This window comes from Mastacembelus armatus, chromosome 3 (genome assembly GCF_900324485.2).
Source record: "Mastacembelus armatus chromosome 3, fMasArm1.2, whole genome shotgun sequence".
Taxonomy (NCBI): Eukaryota; Metazoa; Chordata; class Actinopteri; order Synbranchiformes; family Mastacembelidae; genus Mastacembelus; species Mastacembelus armatus.
In genome coordinates this window covers 3,020,474-3,040,797 of record NC_046635.1, presented here as the reverse complement: position 1 = coordinate 3,040,797, position 20,324 = coordinate 3,020,474, and the positions used below count along the sequence as shown (strand labels likewise).

General features: G+C 38.1%; 1 protein-coding gene across 2 annotated transcripts in view; it reads left to right on the top strand.

The window, feature by feature from the left end:
- The window catches only part of tspan4a (tetraspanin 4a), a 100,712-nt gene continuing 80,388 nt past the window's right edge, over positions 1-20,324 (top strand). The window contains exon 1 of one of the 2 annotated variants that reach the window (XM_026320456.1): positions 1-103. The gene's annotated coding sequence lies outside the window, so the exon portion shown is untranslated. The remainder of the gene's footprint in view (positions 104-20,324) is intronic. The other variant, XM_026320457.1, reaches the window with a different exon arrangement.

Sequence of the window (20,324 nt, the reverse complement as noted above, 5' to 3'; positions counted from 1 at the left end):
GAGAGAGAGCCTGAGGAAAGGAACAACCTGAGAAGTTTTGTCATACACTGAGGATAGAAGAGGGACAGCCGGGAGAGAGTGTAGAGTGTGAGATAAGTGAGTGGTAAGTCATTTGCACATTTCTCTTACTATTCAAATGAGATGTATCAACTCTACAGGCTCTTATTTCTGACTTCTTGTGTTCTTCTTTATCCTTCCTTTTCTTTTTAAACTAAATTTTAGCTCTATCACAGATGTCTGACCTTATTTTAGAGATTTTACTTTGATAAATAGGGAGGTTTTGTGTGCTGATTAGAGGGGATGAGCTATATCCTAGTTCAGTTTACACTGTATGAGGTGGCTAATTAATATTTCACTTGGTTTGCTTGTACTGGAATAAATTAATCATACTTGAGTTGTTCAGCAGTATTAGGGTTTACTCATAAAAACACAGCCAGTATGTTTTTTTTATTAGGTTGTCGTCCATACAGTGAGTTGTTTTGAGTGTGTGATGTTTGTGAAAACATGATGATGTGTCAGAACGAAGCTCTCTGATTGGCTGGGGAATGTTCCCCTGGCTCTAGATGAAAGACAGAAATAAACTTGCGGAGAAGAGCAACATTTCAAAATACCAACCATTCCTCAAGATATCCCTCCCATCTGGCTGACTCCAACTTTTTTCTCTTTTTTTCTCCGGAGGGGTTACAGGAACGTAAGGCCTCACTGATTTCTCAAAGCCATGGCTGGCTGGCAAAATACAGAGGAATGCCATACAATGTGCCCTTATGTTAGGCTAGCAGAGGTCTTAAATTCTTCCAGATGAAGCTGCCTCAAATTAAATGCTACACGTTAAAAATTAATCTCACTTTTAATGAAGGCAGTAAGGCTGCACTGGAGGGGAAATCTGTCCTAAAACAGTTAAAGCAGAAGATGTTGCATGCCCATTTGGTTGTCTGGTGGTATATTTGTCTAACTGTTGCATCAGTGGGATTGGGAAGCAGAAAAAAAATCGTAATTGTCCAAAAATATCAACACTAAATAATTGGGCTTGGCATCAGTCCCTCAGAATCAAAAAACAAGGATTTTTAGAGGCTCTGCATTCAATTCTCACCAGTCGTGCATGGAGAAATATACTGTCAGAAAGTGAGAGATGGTAATTTATGAGCACTGACAGAAACCACAGTAAACAAGAATGCAATACGGGTACAAGACATTTGAATGAGATTCATCATTCTCACTTTTTCTCAGCTAGAAGTCTGCAAACTGTACAGTAGCTATGAACACTAAAAGCTTACACCCTTTCTTAGGAGTTGTTAGTCCTTTTCCAGACCTCTAAATTCCTGCTCAAACGTTCCTCTTTTTACAGCAACAGAACAAACACAGTAAACGTTAGAATAATATGAAGCTATTTAAAGACACATTTTGACTTTAGGAACAAATTCAGTTCATGTTCTATTTACAGTCTAATGACTACTGCTTGTGACTTCTCCTGCTTTTTGCAGCTCACAGTGATAGTCAGCCTGACACATTCAGACAGACAGTAAAGGCAAGACGGCAACTTCCTTTTCCCACGTTCTCCCACATTTCATCAGTTCCAGCGTAGCTGAACCGATGGACTGATGGCTCTGGACAGTTGGCAGCTGCCCACTGTTTATTTTAAACCTACTAACACTGGCCAACACCAACGCTGCTGCCATTACCAAGAGTTTTCAATCTCAGTGTTTTCCTTGCTGTGTCACAGTGCATATGGCATCTAGCTATTTCGAAGGAAGCAGTGAAAATATGCTTGAGAGAAGACATGTCAAGTGTTTTCTTTAATGGCCACAGTTGGTGTTGTTTGTTCAACTGTAGCTCTGTGGTGGACTTTTGCGCTTCTCTAGGTGTGGCAACTCCCTGGGTAATTGCCCTGAACACTAGCTCTTCTGAAGGTGGTGGGTATAACAAGGTTGCATTTTACTGCTGCCTGCAGGTGTGTGTGTGCGTGTGCGTGTGTGTGTGTGTGCATACAGGCAGTGTTCTGCTCTAAATTCACTCAGTTTTCCTTCAGTAGTATGTTCCTTCAGTACAGATCTTATAATATACAACAAAATTGAGCACACCGCTGTGCACTAAAATCCTAAATGATTCAATTTCCAGGTATAGTATTAAAAGCAATGTAATAATTAATCAAACAGCTTAGATTGACTACAATGAACATACAAGCCAGTACAACAAAAGTCAGTTTACCTGTGATCACTAAAACAGAAGTGATTGCACTGTGAATGAACAGGGTTATAAACAAACTGTGAACACCACAGCTTTAGGTTGTAGTTTTAGGTTGTGTTTAACACAGCAGGGCTTCATAAGGCAGAGAAGAGTCTGAACAAGCAAAACAGCAGATTATGAAAGTTTATAATAAAGAACATCAGTTGGCTATTGAACATGTGGTGAAACACAGCTGCAGCAGTGGTTAGGAGACACCAAAGATATTGCATGAAGTCAACTTTTATGCATGGTGACCAAGAAGAAAATGAAACAACACAACGATGTTAAACTCTCCCAGAGAATCTGAGAAGATCCCTGATGAATATTGGCAGCGCATTCTTTCATCCAGCATGTTTGCTGTGGAACTGTCCAGGGCTACTACAGTAAATGCACACTGTTACTACGTAAACTATGTTTACAGATGGCGCTATGGATGCAAGTGTGTATGAAAGGGAAACTCCCAGTCTTGAAAAGTGTAGAGGGAGAGGAGAAGACAATGATCCCGAACAGTTTAGTTGCATACTGTATTTTATGCCTGCAGTTTTCACCATCATATTCTTGCAGTCCACTTTTCTTCAATCACGCCAGAGGAAGAAAGGGCTGAGAAGCAGAAAATACGTATCTAAGGTATTTCTTTAGTTTCTCATTTCAATCTTCCTTCCAACCAAAGCACAGGGCGTTGCATGAAGAGTGAAATGTAAAACTGACCCTGAACTGAAAAATGTAAAACATTGTCCTTATGTGAATTAGGATTAGGTAAACATAATGTAATACATGATGGATGTCCAGTTTTAGATTTTGCTCAGCATGTATTTGCAACGAGAGGTAAAGTGAATCATAATGTGAAACAAAGAAAATTTTAAGGCAGAGTTATCCTGAGATAAAGCTTGGATGGATGCAACACTAGTGCAACACTAGTCCACAGCAGATATGAGATACTACAAAGTACGATAAGAGAAACATAAATTAATTACTGGGCCAGTATTAGATAAGATATTAGAAGATAAAAAATGTAATGGTTCTAGTGAGCTAGGCATCTACAGCAGAAAACAGTAATACAATATCACAATAAAATTAGTATATGTTATGATTTCCATGAAATTTATGATTAGATTCTATTTAACTCACATATGACAGGTAGTGAAAATACTCCTACATGTAGTTTTTTGTTCATGATGTGTTGTATCAATCACATGCACTCCTTGAACATCTTAGTTTTGAATTTATTCAAGCCCTTAAAATGAAGCTGATGGTCAACAGTAGTGGAGGAAGTACACAGGCCTGTTCATTAAATGTTCAATGTGTAATATTTAGAGCGTTCTACTGTTTAGCAGAAATGGAATATAGCATTCATACATATGTTGTCGTTATGTTATGTCATCTTAGCTTAAGATACAGATTGAAAGCACACAGGACAGTTAGACTAGTGCTCCGAAGGTAACAAAATCCCAACAACAGGGTTCAGAAAAAACATGTGTGGTTTACAGGGGCACTTGTGGACCTATATGTGAAATCTACTTTGTTCCTATGTAGGGAACAGATTGTTTTAAGATTGTTTCAGCAATGAGAAAGGGAGATTGCTGACAACCATATTCCCATCAGCAATAATTAGCTCTTAACTGTACATACTTGAAGTCACAAACGGTAGCAGTTTTATTTTTCAGCCTGTCCTCAGGATATGAGGCTCCAGCATGGCCTCTTACATTCTGAAGGGTCTATTCTGTCCCCTCTGTTACTCCCCGTTGAGAGCTCTGCTGAGACGTTAGTGCCGAGTAAAAACCACAAGCCATAACCATACTCTTCGCTGCTGCTGACTCCCAGTCTCACGCCCAGTTTAACACAGAAGAAAATACAAGACATGTTTTTTTTTTCCCTTCACTAAATTTCTTGATGTTTCCTCCCCTCCTGACACCATTTATCTCACTCTGTCCACTATAATTTACTCCTCCTAGCTGACATACACAGCCATATTCTAGTTAATGTTTTGTTTGGACTCGTTAGTTTTCTTTGTAGAAGATAAAAATAACAGCAAGCATTTACATTCTGTATATAGCTGGCTCTTTTTAGTTTTCTTGGTGGTGCAACTTAGCTCTAGTTTTTAGATAACATATAATTTTACACTGCAGCAAAGCAATGCATACATTTCTTCTCGTAAGTTATCCTTGCTCTATTTTCTCCATGATTTCTCACAAAACTTTCTTTCCACATGCTCGGTTTCTTGATGTAATTATATTTTCACTAAGTTCTGTCTGAGTAGTCCATACTGACTGAAACATTTCAAAGTAAGAGCTTGACTCTCATTAATATACATTTCTGGCAGCCACTTGTGGCCAGTCTCTGCTGTTCTTAATAGATTTAGTCTAACTTTATAGAGGCTGGCTCCCTGGGTGCGGATAATGCTGTAGCCTCAGACTGAAAATCAATTTTCATGTCTTTAAAATGGAGAGCATCTGTCTGCCAGGTTTGAAGTACAATGCATTCAGAAACTTTTCATACCCCATGAAATCCTGAAATGTGCCACACTGAATACAAAAGAAATTGGGATTTGTTGATGACAATGAACACAGAATGTTTTATCATGAAAAATTGAACACAGCTTTATTTATTTTTCTTTCTGTTTTCCTATTTTATTTCGAAAAAACAATTTCTTTTTAAGTAGAGAGGATTTATGGTTGAAATGACAGCTTCATCTTAAATGTTTGTTTGTTTGCTTGTCACATGTGGATTTGGGGAAAGAAAGTGTTGAGTTTCTCAGCTCAGTAGGGAGCTTCTGTGAACAGCTATCTTCAAGTCACTGCAAACACTTTGAATGGGATTCATTCAAGCCTGTTTTTTTGGCTATGCCACTCAACCGCTAACACACTGAAGCACTGACGCTGCTCTATTTTTCATTATGACTACTTCTCATGCACTTTTTAATTGAAGTCTGTACTACACAAGTCGGGCCTTATGGCTTCTTAGTTTGCTGCCAACTCAATCAGATGTAGTTGCTTCGATATGAATAGACAACTTTTGCTGAGGATAAGCGATAAAAGCTGCAAACAATGTGATGTAGAGTTTCAGAAAGTGAATTGTCTGGAGCAAATAGTCTGTAGAAATCTTTACTTTGCTGTAAGACATACTGTACTTTTGAAGAAGTGGCCTGAGTTTTCAGTGGATAAATAAAGGACTGAATAATGAATAAGTTTTGAGAATGAATCTGAATACGTCTAAAGGATGGTTTTGTAAGTGTATTCTGAAAAATGAATGACTTTTGGGAGCCATTGTCTATTTGCTGTTTTGAGGAATTTCCACTCTATATGGTGTTGGAGACTGCAAGAGGACTAATGAAGTTCTAGTTTCTTACATAAACACAAACATATCGATGATATAACATTTAATGTTCTCAAATCTCTGTCTAGCTGAGCTGTTTCATTAAAACTAAAGAGGTCACTGTGTGTCTTTATGTGTCCATTTTTTCCAGCTGTTGCATCATGGGTAGTTCACAGCCCTAATTTGAGAACTAAACTGTTTGTTGTTCTGTGGTCAAGATTTCATACCATGTCAGTGAACTCCTGGTTTCTGCTCTTCTACGTCTCTTCCGATCCGTCTCTTGTCCTGTATAGTCCCACTTTTCTTGTTTGGGTGATCAGCATTAACAGGAAACTTGTTTTTTTTCCCTAATGAAGGCGCCTGCTGTGCACTTCATCATTTTTTTTTTTATATTTGCTTCTCTCTGAATCTTATAATTCTGCCTGGGACCATATGTGAGATTTTTCTTGTTGTTCCCTGATATTATTCTTTATTTCACTGCCATCTGTGAAACCATGTATGTTGTGATCATTTTAATAGACATCCCATACGGATGAACACAAGTTGACACATTACTTAAAGTTTCAGAAAGCATTTCAGCTTCTTATTTTTAATTTATTTACAAACACCTATAAGTAAAAAAAAAAAAACAAAAAAAAAAACACTGTTCAACATTTATGGGTTAGGTTAGGCCTACTGTAAAGTACAGTAAAGAAATTTAAATAAGTTACAGCGCATTCAGAAAATACTCAGACCCCCTTCACTTTTTTCAGTTTTGTTAAGTTGCAGCCTGATACTACGATTGTTTAAATTTATTTTTCACTCAGTGCCGCATAATCACAGAGTGACAACAAAATCTTAGGAATGTTTGCGAATCTGAAAAAAGTGAAGGGTGTCTGAATACTTTCTGGATGCACTGTAAATCTTTGAGAAGGTGCTGGTGAAGATGTTCTTTAACCTTCCTGTCATAACTGTGCTGTATTGCCCTGATTAGTATGTCCAAGATTATCTGGTTCTGCATCTTTTTAAGCATTTATTTTAATCACAACTGCTGTGAGCGATACCACCCTCTCTTTCCCTACAATAGTTCTCATTACTGGATTTTCTTGATTTACTGTATCTTCTTTATTTAAAGCAGTGTCACGTCGAGAATATTGACTAATAGGATGTCATGTTTTCATGCTGTTTTTGGAATGATTCATCTAATTATATCCCCAATCAGCTCACAGTGACTAATGTCACAAGTCATTAGCCTATGTTAGCAATATTTTTTTCCAGCACTGTAATTAACCCTCATGTAGAGGCCTTTGTTGTCTTGATTGCTGTGCCCTTTTTAAGATCTTCTTCATCCTGGCCAAATCTATACAGACTCACAAACACACTTGCTCATTTTATTTATCATCATATAGACATGGTGCACAATGCAAAGCCCTAACAGAAGAGCAAACAAACCACAATAACATAAAAAACAACCATAAAGAGATGCAAAATGACCACAAAGTGTCCCAAAAGTACCACAAAGAGACGTGAAACAACTACAAAGTGACTCAAAATGACTGAAAAGAAACACAAATTGGCCACAAAGTGACTCAATACGACCACAGCATGATGCAAAACAACCATAAACACACACAAATGCCTAAAAAAAGGTACTGTACAAAACAACAAGATGCAAAACAACCATAAACAGACACAAAACTACCAAGAAGAGACTTAAAATGGTCACAAGGAGACCTAAAAAGACAATAAAACAAGGGCAAAATAAACAAAATTACCATTAAGGAGACACAGGCGGTGTTTGCTTGGCCAAACAGCCTATTGTCCAATAAAGTTTCAATGCAGATCAATATGTTTTGTGTTGCTGAGACAGAGGAAGTCAGATGTTGCCTCTAATTTAAGACGAAGCAAATACACATCCATGAAGGAAGTAATGGAGGACAAAAGCCTAATTCTGCTCTTATTTGGTGTTGATACCTAGTTCTATGTTGTAATTAACATTCACAGACCGCTGCTCCAGTCCACAGTGACTTGTTCTTATTGAGGAGTTCACCAAGGTACTTCTTTACTGCCACAGCCTGCGGATTAGTTGCCATGGAAACAAAGCTGTCGAAGTCGGTATGAATACGTTGCCCGATACTTGTGTTTGCTTCCTCCAGTGGAGGATATGTTACGGAAAAGTTTGAAGAGTGTTGTTGATGGGGGTTTGGGCTCTCTCAGGGAGCTCTCAGTGATCTCTGGCAGAAGTGGGTTGGAGAGACCTCATCATGTGTTTTGTTTCTCTTCCTGCCCGTCCAGCCCTTGATCTCTGCACTTACTTATGAAGTTTATAAAGTCTTTCATGTTCTGGGAGACATTTTGACTTTTCACATCAAATTTATGGTCATTCACTCATCAAAAGCCAAGTAAAGAGCCTAAATACAAACAGTATAATGTTTAAACAGACTAGGAAATCACAGCTTGTATTAAGAACCTGATAAATCCCTCATGAATTATTCACTAAGAGGAACAGGTTTGCTTTATCTGCCCAGGCTGTATTATTCCTGCTTTAACCTTGAAATGTTTGCATATTACGAACTCCGACCAGTCTGCTATGATTGTAGTCTCCAGCTTTGATTCATTAATGCTTTAAAGGAATAGCAAATAGTGCAGCAAAAGCAAAACAAAAGGTGATACAGTACACCCTGTGGTGTAAGCAACAATACAGTCTGTGTGTATATCACGTTCTCTCACTGCATGTTCTTTTGTCGTAAGTGAGTGTTAATACCAGAGGACAACAAGGTGTTGGGTAGTGTCACGATTTGTTTTGTTGCTCCTGTTATTAGAGAGCACTAATGCTGAGCTTCGTCCTGTTGATAATGGTGATACTGGAGTCACTGGGGGCATCAGGTCACAGTTTTGAATTTGGCCACCAGGAGCAAATTGAGCTGTTTAGTGAATCTGTAGTGAAACGACAGAGCTGCATTGCTTTTGTTCTGCACATGGTCAGGAAAGACAAACTGACTGAAGATACCAGTCTGTATAAAATGTGTTAAACTGGCAGTGGCAGTGTGGAGAAGTGCGAATAAGTTAAGAGACACTGTCGCTTTTTATTATTTAAATGTTTACAATGCAAAATATACTGAATAATAACAAGTGTATCATAAACATATAAAGCTCTCGAGAAGGAAAGAATTAAATCAATGCTATATACAAATGGGTGACAAATTAAAGATACTCTCAATATAATGTTGGGCATCCAGAGCATCTACAGTAACATCTGCTTTTGTTTCCCACCAATTCATTCAGATTTCTTCTTTAATCTCTCATACGTCTGTAGAAAAGGACTTGGTCTTCACAGCTTGTTTTTGTTACATAGTTCACAATTTAATATCTCATTTTATTCATAGTCATAGAGAATGTGTTATATTGTATTTTAATATTTATACAGCAACCAAACGCAAATGCATCAGTTGAGTCTAAAAACATAGCACACGCCTTTTATAAGCCTCTGTTAATCAGCCAACTTTTTAAAACACTAATAAGCACAGTACAGTATGTTTCACATTTTATGTTCTTGCTCTGACAGTTTCTGTTTTCATTCAATTGTTCCTCACAGCATGTTTTAAAGAACTTATTATCTGTATATCAGTGTTCAACACAACACTGACACTTAACAATCTGTCAGATGAGTTTTTCCTTTTATTTAAAAGAAGCCGCCTACCCCTATGAAGATCACATTCACAAAGAAACACTCCTTTCTCAGCGCGTAAATGCTCAGCTAACAGTAGTGTTCGTAATTGTCTACTAAGGTGTCCTCTGCACTTGAAAGAAAACCAAACAGTGTCCAATTTTCTAAGGTGTGCCAGAAATAAGCAGCTGTTACAGTAGCTTCTGATTACTAGTTATCAAAGCAAAACAGTGCATGAATGTTTTACAGAAGGAGGTAGATAGAAATGCAATTTGCGTTTTTTTATGTTCATGGCTTGTAGTTGAAAGAACGCCTACACAGGAAAGCACAAAACCAATCAACTGCTTAGTACTTGGTAACAAACTCCTATAAAGAATGATCCATCATTCAGTGAAACTGCATATGGAAAACATTTGAAAATAAATACCTTGTCTCTTTCTGAGCAAATGATTAAAACTATTAAAGACGCATGTTTAAGAAAACTGAAGCTCACCATCACTTTCCCTACTGCACTGAACTAGAGTTGATATTGTAGAGAGGTCAGGAATAGTTCTGACACTGATGCAATGATTAATGATGTTAGTCACAGAAAGGCACTGTAGCATTGCTGCTATTAGTATATGTGTTTCAGTTAGTAGCTAGCATGTCATGCTAATCTAGTATAAGAGGTTGCAGAGATGACACATGCACACAGTAGTCCATGGGTGCAAAAGTGCTCAGTCTGTTTATTTATTTACAAGCGTGCTGAGTGAAAAACTCTCAGGTAGCGTCTTTTGTTGGCTGCTGTCTTGTGCTGCTGCTGTCCCCTGTTTGGCAATCCCCCCAATCTGCCAAACTGTACCTACTAAATAGGTAACACACAATTAGCCAAATTGGTCCCAGCTGTGACACTCATCTGCCCATTCATTCTCATTCTCCACACACACACACACACACACACACACACACACACGCACACACACACCTGACATAACCCACAGTCAGATGCAGATGGCCCTGCCTCCACAGCTAACCAACAACATTAATATGTAATTTGAGGAACACTTGCTCATTTTTGTGAAACATATTTAAATGTCCCAGATTATAACTTTATTAAACAGCGTTTTATCAACTGTCAAGTCAAACTCTCACACCCACCTCACATAATTTGCAAATATTGAGCAACAGCTAACCTTATAACTAAGTAAAGTTTAAACTTCTGAACAGCTAGAGCTACCAGTCTGTAGAAAAATCATTTTAAAAGCTGTAAAAAATTTCTATAAATCCTGAATTCCTGATAGTAAAAGGAGAAAAATATTAAGTTCCTTGTCTTGTGCTGTCTTTCGATTGCAAAAATATCCTTGGTAGTTGGGGCTAACAACATTGTTGATGGAGTACACCACTTAGGCAAACACAGGGCTCATCAAATTCTCAGCTATCACATAGAAACACCATCCACCCATTTCTGCATCAGAACTTCTTTCTCTGTTTCATTCAACAAACAAGTGCAGCTTTTTCATTTTAGAACTAGATTTCAATATCCGTGACATGACTCACACATTGTTGCTGCTGTGGGTGTTTGTATCTTACCGTCACTTGGTTTTAGATATGAGCTGGTAACACAACATTAACTCAATTAATTGGTGGACAACTAGCGATGTCTTTGCAAACTGCAGTTTTCTTTCTATTCACCCACCTATGCAACAAGGTCTTTGTCATCATGGTACCAGTCAAGTGTTTCACAAGAAACCATCCATCCGTTACCTATACCCCCTTATTCCTAACCAGGGTCACGGGGATCTGCTGGAGCCTGTCCCAGCTCTCTCTGGGTGAAAGGCAGGGGTCCACCCTGGACAGGTCCCCAGTCCATCACAGGGCCACATAGAGACAAACAACCTCACACACTCACACTCACTCCTATGGGCAATTTAGAGTCACCAATCAACCTGACATACATGTTTTTGGACTGTGGGAGGAAACCAGAGTACCTGGAGAAAACCCACACAAGCACAGGGAGAACATGCAGACTCCACACAGAAAGGCCCCTGATGGGTTTTGAATGTTCATGCTGTGAGGTAATAGTGCTAACCACTAATCCACTGTGCTGCCTTTTTATAACCAAAACTCACTTATTAGAAAAACCACCACTTGTCCTCTTTGTGACAAACATATTTCATTTGTACTAAAAATCTTTGCTTTGGCACGTCTGCTCTGCTAACTACAGGGGTTGGGGTTTATGATCTATGCTGTAACAAGCCATGAGGGGGCGATCAACTTATGTTGGCTTCATTTTTTGGGAACTGACCTGTCATCCATCTTTATACAGTCTGATTGGAACAGTACCTGGGCTGTGACTGATGGTAGTCACAAACACAAGTACAGAGAAGAACGCAGATCTACAGAACGATCTACAGTTACAGTCATGGAGCCGCCACTGTTTCAGGAAGAAAAACGACTTGGTTAAGTTTAGGTTTAGAAACATAGAGCTGATAACTGGATAAAATGGCTTTATTCAGGGCTACAATCATTAATATGTGGTTTGGGTTGTGGAACTTCATTGATAAAACCAAGTACTGAACACTTGACCTCCTGTGGGAATGTCCTCTGTTTTCTGACACCTCCATTTACACCGGACCTCCCCTAAACTGGACTGTGTCATCTACCTTCCTCCTTTCCTCCTTTTGTCCATGTCATAATTACTATGGTCACCAGAGGCTGCCTGAGTATAACACATTACTGTACATGTAATGAGCCGCTGGCATGATTGACACACAGACTTTTATAGGATGACATCTCCCCTGAATGTGTAATGTCATCATAGAAACACAATCAGGAAACTACAGGATTATGGATAGCTCCATAAGAATTATTAATCTGAACAGGTTTTTAGATTGGCTCTTTTGGACATTTATTCCAGTACCCATACATTATGGATGATACATTATGTGATTTTAACATTAACAGACATTAGCAGCAGTCACAGGAGAACTAGTGGACCGAGGTCCTTGAGGAGAAATAGAGCTCACACATGCCAACACAAATACATGATGTGCATCAGTTGATGTGGACTGATTTGAGTTGTTTCATGTCTGCTCTGGTGACTTTATTGCTGGTTATGTCTCTGGTGCTGTCTTCTAGATCAAGCAGGTCTGCCTACACACAGCCACCTGTCTTAACACTTCTCTGATGAGATTACTCACACAGGGATTCTAACTCTGTGTGTGTGTGTGTGTGTGTGTGTGTTTTGTACATGTGTTTTGATTTGATATTCGCTTAATGCTGTGAATCAGGGAGGACAGATGTCTCTATGTGGATATGATTCTGGGTAAAAAAAAAAAACGAAGCAGGGGATTTACTTGAAATCTTATGCCTGTTTATTACATTATACTCACTGAATTCAAGGAAATTGTATAACTGAGGCTGGAGTAAATGCACATTATTAGATTCACCCACACAGCTAAATTTATACATATAAAGATATTCACTGCTTCTCATTATGCTTCAGAACCATTTATTAAACAGTCTAAACATCCTTAAACATAAAAGGACGAGAGAATATAGAATAGCTTTATGTTGCCATTTTTAAGAAACTGATAAACAAAATAGTCTCTGAATAACCTTCAATTGCTATTCACCCAAATGCATTGTGGTTTTAAGCACTTAAAGAGTCTATTATGTACTCATTGTGATGACAGCAGGACTTAATTTACTTGTAGCAAATATATTCTGTGCAACGAACAACGCTAGTGGGATAATCAAAGCCTCGACTGGCAGCGCAAGTGACATTTCAGACGTCATGGTTTTCAGTCTGAAAAGAAAGACAACACAAGGAAATAGATTTTCACATATCAGATTATCAGGAACCATTTCATATTCTACCAAGATTTAAAGAATGTTTCTCAGTGTGGCTGCACAGATCAGATTTCAGACTGTTCTGTGTGTGGGCATGTATGGAATTGAAATGAGACTCAGCTCACAGCCTACTTTGTTTTACCTGCAAACAAATAATAGCTGAATGATTTTAGTAAGAGATGATTTTTAAAAAAAATCTGAATAACATAAATAACATTTTTGAAGAGTACAAACTTCAGTGGGAGTCAGGCATCGTAAGTAAGACCTTGCCAACTGCCTGTCTTAGTAATAATAATACAGTGAGAGTGGTCATTGTATGTCTGTGCCATAGTGAATGTGTGAGATGTGTGAGATGTGTGAGATGTGTGCTTGTGTATGCAAAACAGATGGTAAATTTTCAGCAACCCTTAGCTGCTTTTTTTTCTGGTGGCAGGATTTTTTTTCCTCATGTCCAATAATATGTCCACACAGACAGCGTATTTGCCTGTTCTTTGGCAGCATTTGACAGCAAGCAGGGTAATAACCTTCCCACCAGGAGGGATTAGAAGCAGAATGCAAATGGTGGATGTTATAGCTGTAAATCACTGTTCTCCGCCAGGTTTGAAAGATTACCTCGCACACATTGCCAGTGTTTGTCACAGGCTGAATTATGCTTCTACTGAATGTCATCTTTTGTCAATTTGTAAAGTGAAAAAACCATAATATGATCAAGTCAGAGATACTGCTTGTTTGCTTTTGCATGACCCTCAGCCACAGGTAATTAAATCACATGAGTGGACTAATGAGAACGCCACAAGGTTTAAATAATGTCATCCACTCTCCTCTTATACGACATATGGATTTATTAAGCTTATAGTCATTAGCCACAATATGTGGTGGAGTGAATTGTTATAGCTTGTAAGGTAAAATATTAATTGCATTGTAATACCTGCAACAACCTCACACAGTTATTTACCACCATGTGCTATGTCTGAAATGCACAGTAATGTCAGGATTTGTTTGCTTTCTTGCTGGGGACTCAAAAGAGCAGACTGCCAGCAGCAGGTTAGCTTAGCTTGCCCCGAGAATAGAAACAGGTGGAAACACTTTGCCTGGTTCTTTCCAGAGGCCAAATCCACCTGCCAGCACCTCTTAAATTATATTTAACATTTTATTAGTGAGCTTTCGAGGCACTGCTAAGTGGATTTATCTTTATCAGTCTGTGTGCTTAGCTAACTGAGGGATGAAGCTTCGCTTATATCAAATGGACAGTACTAAACCACTCACATGATTCTTGGCAAAAAAAGCACAAATAGTGTTTTTCATAAAATGCTTAATTATCTTGTAAAGTAATTAATGGCAATAAAATGACAAAATGTCAAAACAGCAACACCAACACGGTAGAAGTAACGAAGAGAAAAAAAATAGGATGTATAAGCACAAATCTTATTTTTCTACTCAGAGAGCACGTGTGTGCACACAGCAGCAGACAAAATATAAAACAACAATATAAATCCTTCACTAATCAGTTCATACGGGGATACAAAGAGAGATTATATTAGCTGTGTGTCCATCAAGTCCTTTTTTGTTCTTTCCAGTTTGTTACTGCTGTTTTTCTCTGTTGATGAACTTTGTTTTTCACACATTTTGACATGACTTTCCAGACTATTCCCCTTGACATATTATGCTCTTGCAGTTTATTTTGACTGATGCATCTGCAGTTTGGTCACAGATGATTTGGCATCTTCATAAATCAACATGCTAATTTCCAGACCTCTTTAATGGCTCATAAATGGCGCTAATTAGCACTAATCTTGACTTATCTATTTAGCAGCATTTTAAATCTTCATTAGTTTACGTTAAATTAGAGTCAAAGTCCTGTTTACGTTGTTTGTCTTCTGTAGTCCTATAGCTGTCACAAATGCACAATTCTGCTTGGCCACTTAAAAGCAAAGGACAGCTCTGCATACAACAACTAAACTTTATAAATATTTCAAGATCCTTTGATTTTAATATTTTACCACAATCAGTGTTTTAGTGTGTGACAGATAATTGTGTGTTTATATAATAATTTCATGTTGGTTTTCCTTTAAATATACATAGAAATGATGCTCATATATGTTATTAGGCCCTTTTTAAGGTTAGGTCTGAGGCTTGAACATAAGACACAGCTAATAAACATTTTTAATTGTTTCTTTTTTCTTGTAGACATAGTCTTAATTTAGACATTGCATAAATAATCAAAAGTTCTGTTTCCACCGTTCACCTCCCCAGGTGACAGATTGTTTGAGCAAACACCAAAACAAGCAGTAAAAGGTACATTTTGACCCAGTCATAGCCAACTTCAGTACCAAGTGACACAAGTAGGATGAAAAGTTCATAATAGTTTCTGTTTAATGAATAACTTCTTACATAAAAAGACTGACATCTTTTTGTATTTTTTCCTCTTGTCAACAAGTCCCATTTAAAGATCAAAAACAACACTGCATTAGTCTATTTCATAATATTTTCTGACATACTTTCCCCTCTAATCAAAGTTCTTCCCAGTGAAGACATACATCTTTTACAGGCCACAAATGAATAAAATAATTTTCAAAGGTCCTGAAAACCCTCAATACTGTTGTATTTTTAATTAATCGGTGAGTGGATCTGAGTAGATTTGCTCAGATTAAAGTTACATGAGCTCCACTCAAGAACCACTAGGAATAAAAAAGCTTGCAATCAGAGTGACGGAAATGTCAATCAACCTCAGCCTGTGCACACTAAGAAGGTGTCTCTGTTAGATTAAGAAATGTTAAGCAGGAAGGACCCATTCATTACGTAGGCAGCTGGATGCTTACTTTAAATACCAAAAGCAGACTTACAGGCAAACAAAACCAGGCAGCAATTACAGGAGGTGAATCAGGAAATTTGCAGAGACCATACAAACGGCAAACAAGTCATCCTTATAAATGTGTAAGGAGGTGAAAAGTTCAATAATCTAACCAGAGGATCCAAAAACAGACAAGCAAAAACAAAAAGGCCAAAGAAGAGAAATATGGCTGGACCACTATAGCTAGAAAAGCTTGACTGATAATCTGGCAGAGAACTGAAGGAATAAGACAGTAAAAAAATACCCTGAGGATGGTTTGGGAATGGTAAACAGGTGTACAGGGTGGTGTCAGGTGATCAGGAAAAAGGGAAGGTCAAGTACATCTGGTGGCTGGAGGGGAAATTACAGGAATTATTACTGAAATAAAGTCTAATTAGCCACAGAGAGGCAGAATGGACAGTATATTTGGGAATATAACAAACTGTAGATAGTGATTATTCTAATAAATATCATGTCATCTGTGGATGGATGGATCAATGGATCAAATAATTGTTGATTTTTGCCATAACACAGTCTTTGTTGACCATATGAAATTTGACAAACCTAATTCCAAGGTCTAACTACTAACATTTTGTGGTGTTTTTCCTGCGAGGATGCAGTTTGCTCCATTGTCATGGAGGTGGCTTTGTTGATATGAGCGCTCAGTGCCTGGGACAAAATGTGGCTATAATGTGAACGTATCTCCTTAAGGTGGCAAAAAGGCGGGAAAAGAAATGTATTCAATTTGACATATAATGTCCCATTTAACATTTTCAGCTGATAACTTCTATAACTTCACTTTTTCTGCTGCCAGCAGGTGGAACCAAGCTCATTGTTTTGGCTGGAAAATCAAAAGAATGAGTAAAAAAATGCTGTTTGTTCTTGACAAAACATGTAGAGTATCAGCTGCCTTAGCCATTAAAAAGTGCATCTCTTACAACATGCCCTAGTCCATTGGGTTAGCTGTTCGGTCTGCGAGTTAGCAGGTCCAAGGAGAACGGTTTGTACTTAAGGTCCTGAATTTAGAACATTTGCCTTCATACACAGAACAATTGCCGTCGTTCTGTTTTACCCAATGAATGCAGGTAGGTGTGCAGCCATTCTTCTTTGCTGCCCACATCCAAACTCTTTGCATATATAATATTTCTGTTTTGCTCTAAAGGTGGTGTACTGTGTAATTATATTTTACTGTGTCCACATCCACACTGGGTCATACCATCATCCACAGAGACATGCCTAATAAACAATGGGGGGCTCACATTCTTTTGATGGTTACTTAATTGTCTTGTGTTCCCTTGTTAAATTAGCATATTGATGAATTAGTTAGCAGTAGTAATTAATGCTAAATCAAAATGCACAACAGTATCACGTCACCACATTCAATAAACGGTGTCCAAAGTGTGACACATTCATACTTCAGGCTTTGTGGATACACATTATTCATTCATGTTGGTTAATGTGTGTTTTTTTTTTTTAATTCATGTTTAATTTATGTCAGGATGCTTTGTAAGTACAGCAAAACATCTATATTATCCCAATAGGTCTGTCACAGGAAAGAACCCGTAGCTACACTTCTTACTAATTACCTTGTTGTGGTGCCACATTTTCCTGCAGGCATATTTAGGCACAGTTGATGTCATAGTTTTGGTCCAAATTAAGTTTTCTGTTCTGATGGTCCTGTCCATCAAATTAGGATTATTTCATTAAAATAAATAGTTGCTAAAATATCGCTATTGTGTTTTGAAAATACTGCTGTTAAGCTGATACTTCTAATATTTCAACACAACTCTTTTATGTGCAATATATTTTATTTTATTACATTGGAAACTTCTAGGATTTTAAATAATTTATTCCTTAGTAGATCCTACACTGTATTTGCCTTTTTAGTCAGTCTGTAGTGCTGGTTTTGTCTTATGCTAAACACGCTGCTCATAACTGGATGCATATATTTTGTTTTATTGTCCATAAATCTCTATTTTATCAGTGAAATGAATCTTTAATCCCACATGCATCAGTTTGGTTGAGTAAAGCATGTTTATTTCCCACTAGAGCTGTTGTTATTAATCTTCGTGCCTCTCATTCCTCAGTGATCTTTGGTGTCGTGCTGTTGTGAAAATCTGCTTTCGGTCGGCCCATCTGCCTCACACACATCTGTGTTTTTGGAAAGCGACGTCCTGGCCTCACCTGAGCCCAACAAATTCTCAGGCCGCGATGGCTAAACATGGGTCACAATGTGAAGTTGGGGTGCGCATATTATTCATGGAAGATTAACTGTACAGCAAAACAACCTATGAAGGTGTTTTGTAACATGCCTTAAGGGCAATTATTCTACATGTGATTTGATAAATGATTAAAGCTTTACTTTGGACGAAGCTGTTGATTACCTGCAGAAATCTTATTTTCAATGAAAGATTTGAGCTACAAGCTGCAGCACTTTAACAATGACCTTCATTTCTGGACCCATTTAGTGAATTAGTGTTGTATTGCCACTACACAACTCACATATTTGACGCTTTGTCGAACTGTGATGCTGTAACCTTGATTTATAATTTCCTGATAAAGTCAAGGGAGAAAACAGGTTGCATTAAAAGAGTCTCATAACGCCTGAAAATGTAAATTTCTCCAAATAACGTCATGTTAAATATGTGGACTAGATTGATTATTTTCTGAGTTGTCTAAGTTAAACTTCTATCAGGCAAACATCTCTAAATAATTTGCCAGTCTTGTGGAACCATTCTCATTTCATATGCTCATATTGCTGATCTGTGCACACTGCAATTACCCTTGTAGCCTGTTTTGTCATTTAGTGGAGATGTTCATATGAGACTCATATTCCAGCTTAAACAATGGAAAGCATGCCAGCCCCCTACCCTTCATAGCTGCACAGAGACCAGAGTGCAGCACAGCACAATTTGTATATGTGACTGAACATGTCAGTCCATTTACATTACTGCTTCACATCACAGTGAGTCATAAAGACTGGCCTGATCTATAAACTTTCAGACTTAACAGAGATTAATTTCATCATGTTGTGTATCATGTTTTTTTTTTTTTCTGCAGCCAAAACCTTTTTTTTTTTCTTCCATCCATGTATTTGTACATGCTGAGGACATCAAAGCTACTGCCACCCCAGGGTGCCGCTGCACATCGACTCTGTTTGTGTGTGTGCACATGTAAGAATGTGCAGTATGTTTGAACCAGAGAGGTGTGTTTGTGTGGTGGTGGATGTGTGGTAAAAAGATAAATGGCAGTGAGGTGTTTTATGTTGGTGCATCACAGTATGTTAATGACAATCCACTTAAACTTATAATGAGTTTTCTGCTGTATGATTCATCCCAGTCTGTATATTTCATGGAAATGACAGCAGGTTGTCCCAATTACTGGCACTGATGTATACAATAGGTGGGATGAAGCCCATGCTATGTAAACATGGCATATTTATATTTATAAGGACCATGTATTAACATTAGGATGCTCAAAAACATTAGGATGCTCATCAAAATCTCAGGTGTTTACCTTCGATTGACCTGGAAAAATTGGTTCACTGATCAAGGCAAAACGCACAAATATGCCATGAATGTCAAATAAGTCGCCCATATCTAGCATGTGAATTACATGGCCACTAAAAAAAACATGTTATCTTTGTGGTGCTAACATGGTGCTCTAACATTACTCAAATTTATACATCAAACATACAGAAACAGTATATTTCCCTCATGTTTGGAGTATTTGAAGTGTGACTGGCAGCCTTTAATTGCTTCCTCTTGTGGCACCCTCTTCTGAAAATTTGTGCTTTCTCTAACTCCTAATAGTTTATAGTGGCATGTTAATGTAAGGCCAGTTAATCTGAATTTTCTTTTGCAGATTTTTAGCCTTCATGTCACCCATGAAGATCTTCTATATACTGTGGCTACTCTTGATAAAACCTGAGTCAATAATTTTTTGTAGATAAAACCTGAGTCTTAGTGTGTGTGTTTTCTGCGAGAAAGTCAGCACGATACCTACCTTTGATCTGTCCATCCACACCTCAGCTATCTACCCGCTTATCTTTCAGAGGGTTGCAGGGCAGCAACAGACAGACAAACATTCACTCTCATATTCAGGCCTACCGCTGTTTTTTTGCTAATTCATGTCCATTCACTATTTCCTACAAGCCAAAGAACATTGTGGGTTTGAAATCAGCAGCTTCATAGCAGGCAGGCAAGTGCACCACAATGCAAAGGGATAGAGGACAGAGAAGCTGCAGCTAAAAGGTGAAAAACACATGGGCTGAATCTGTAGGCTAGAAGAAGGTGAAGAGCAAAGCAAACAGATCTAGTGACATTTCTTAAGCCGCTTCTAGCTTGTCACTGTGGCCATGTCAACACTCGCTCATTAGCAACCATTGTTTTAAATAGAAACCACACACTTTCTTTAACATGTTATGCTACTTTTTGCTGCACAGGTTGCACATTCTCTTTTCAGTCATTCAGTAAGTTGCAT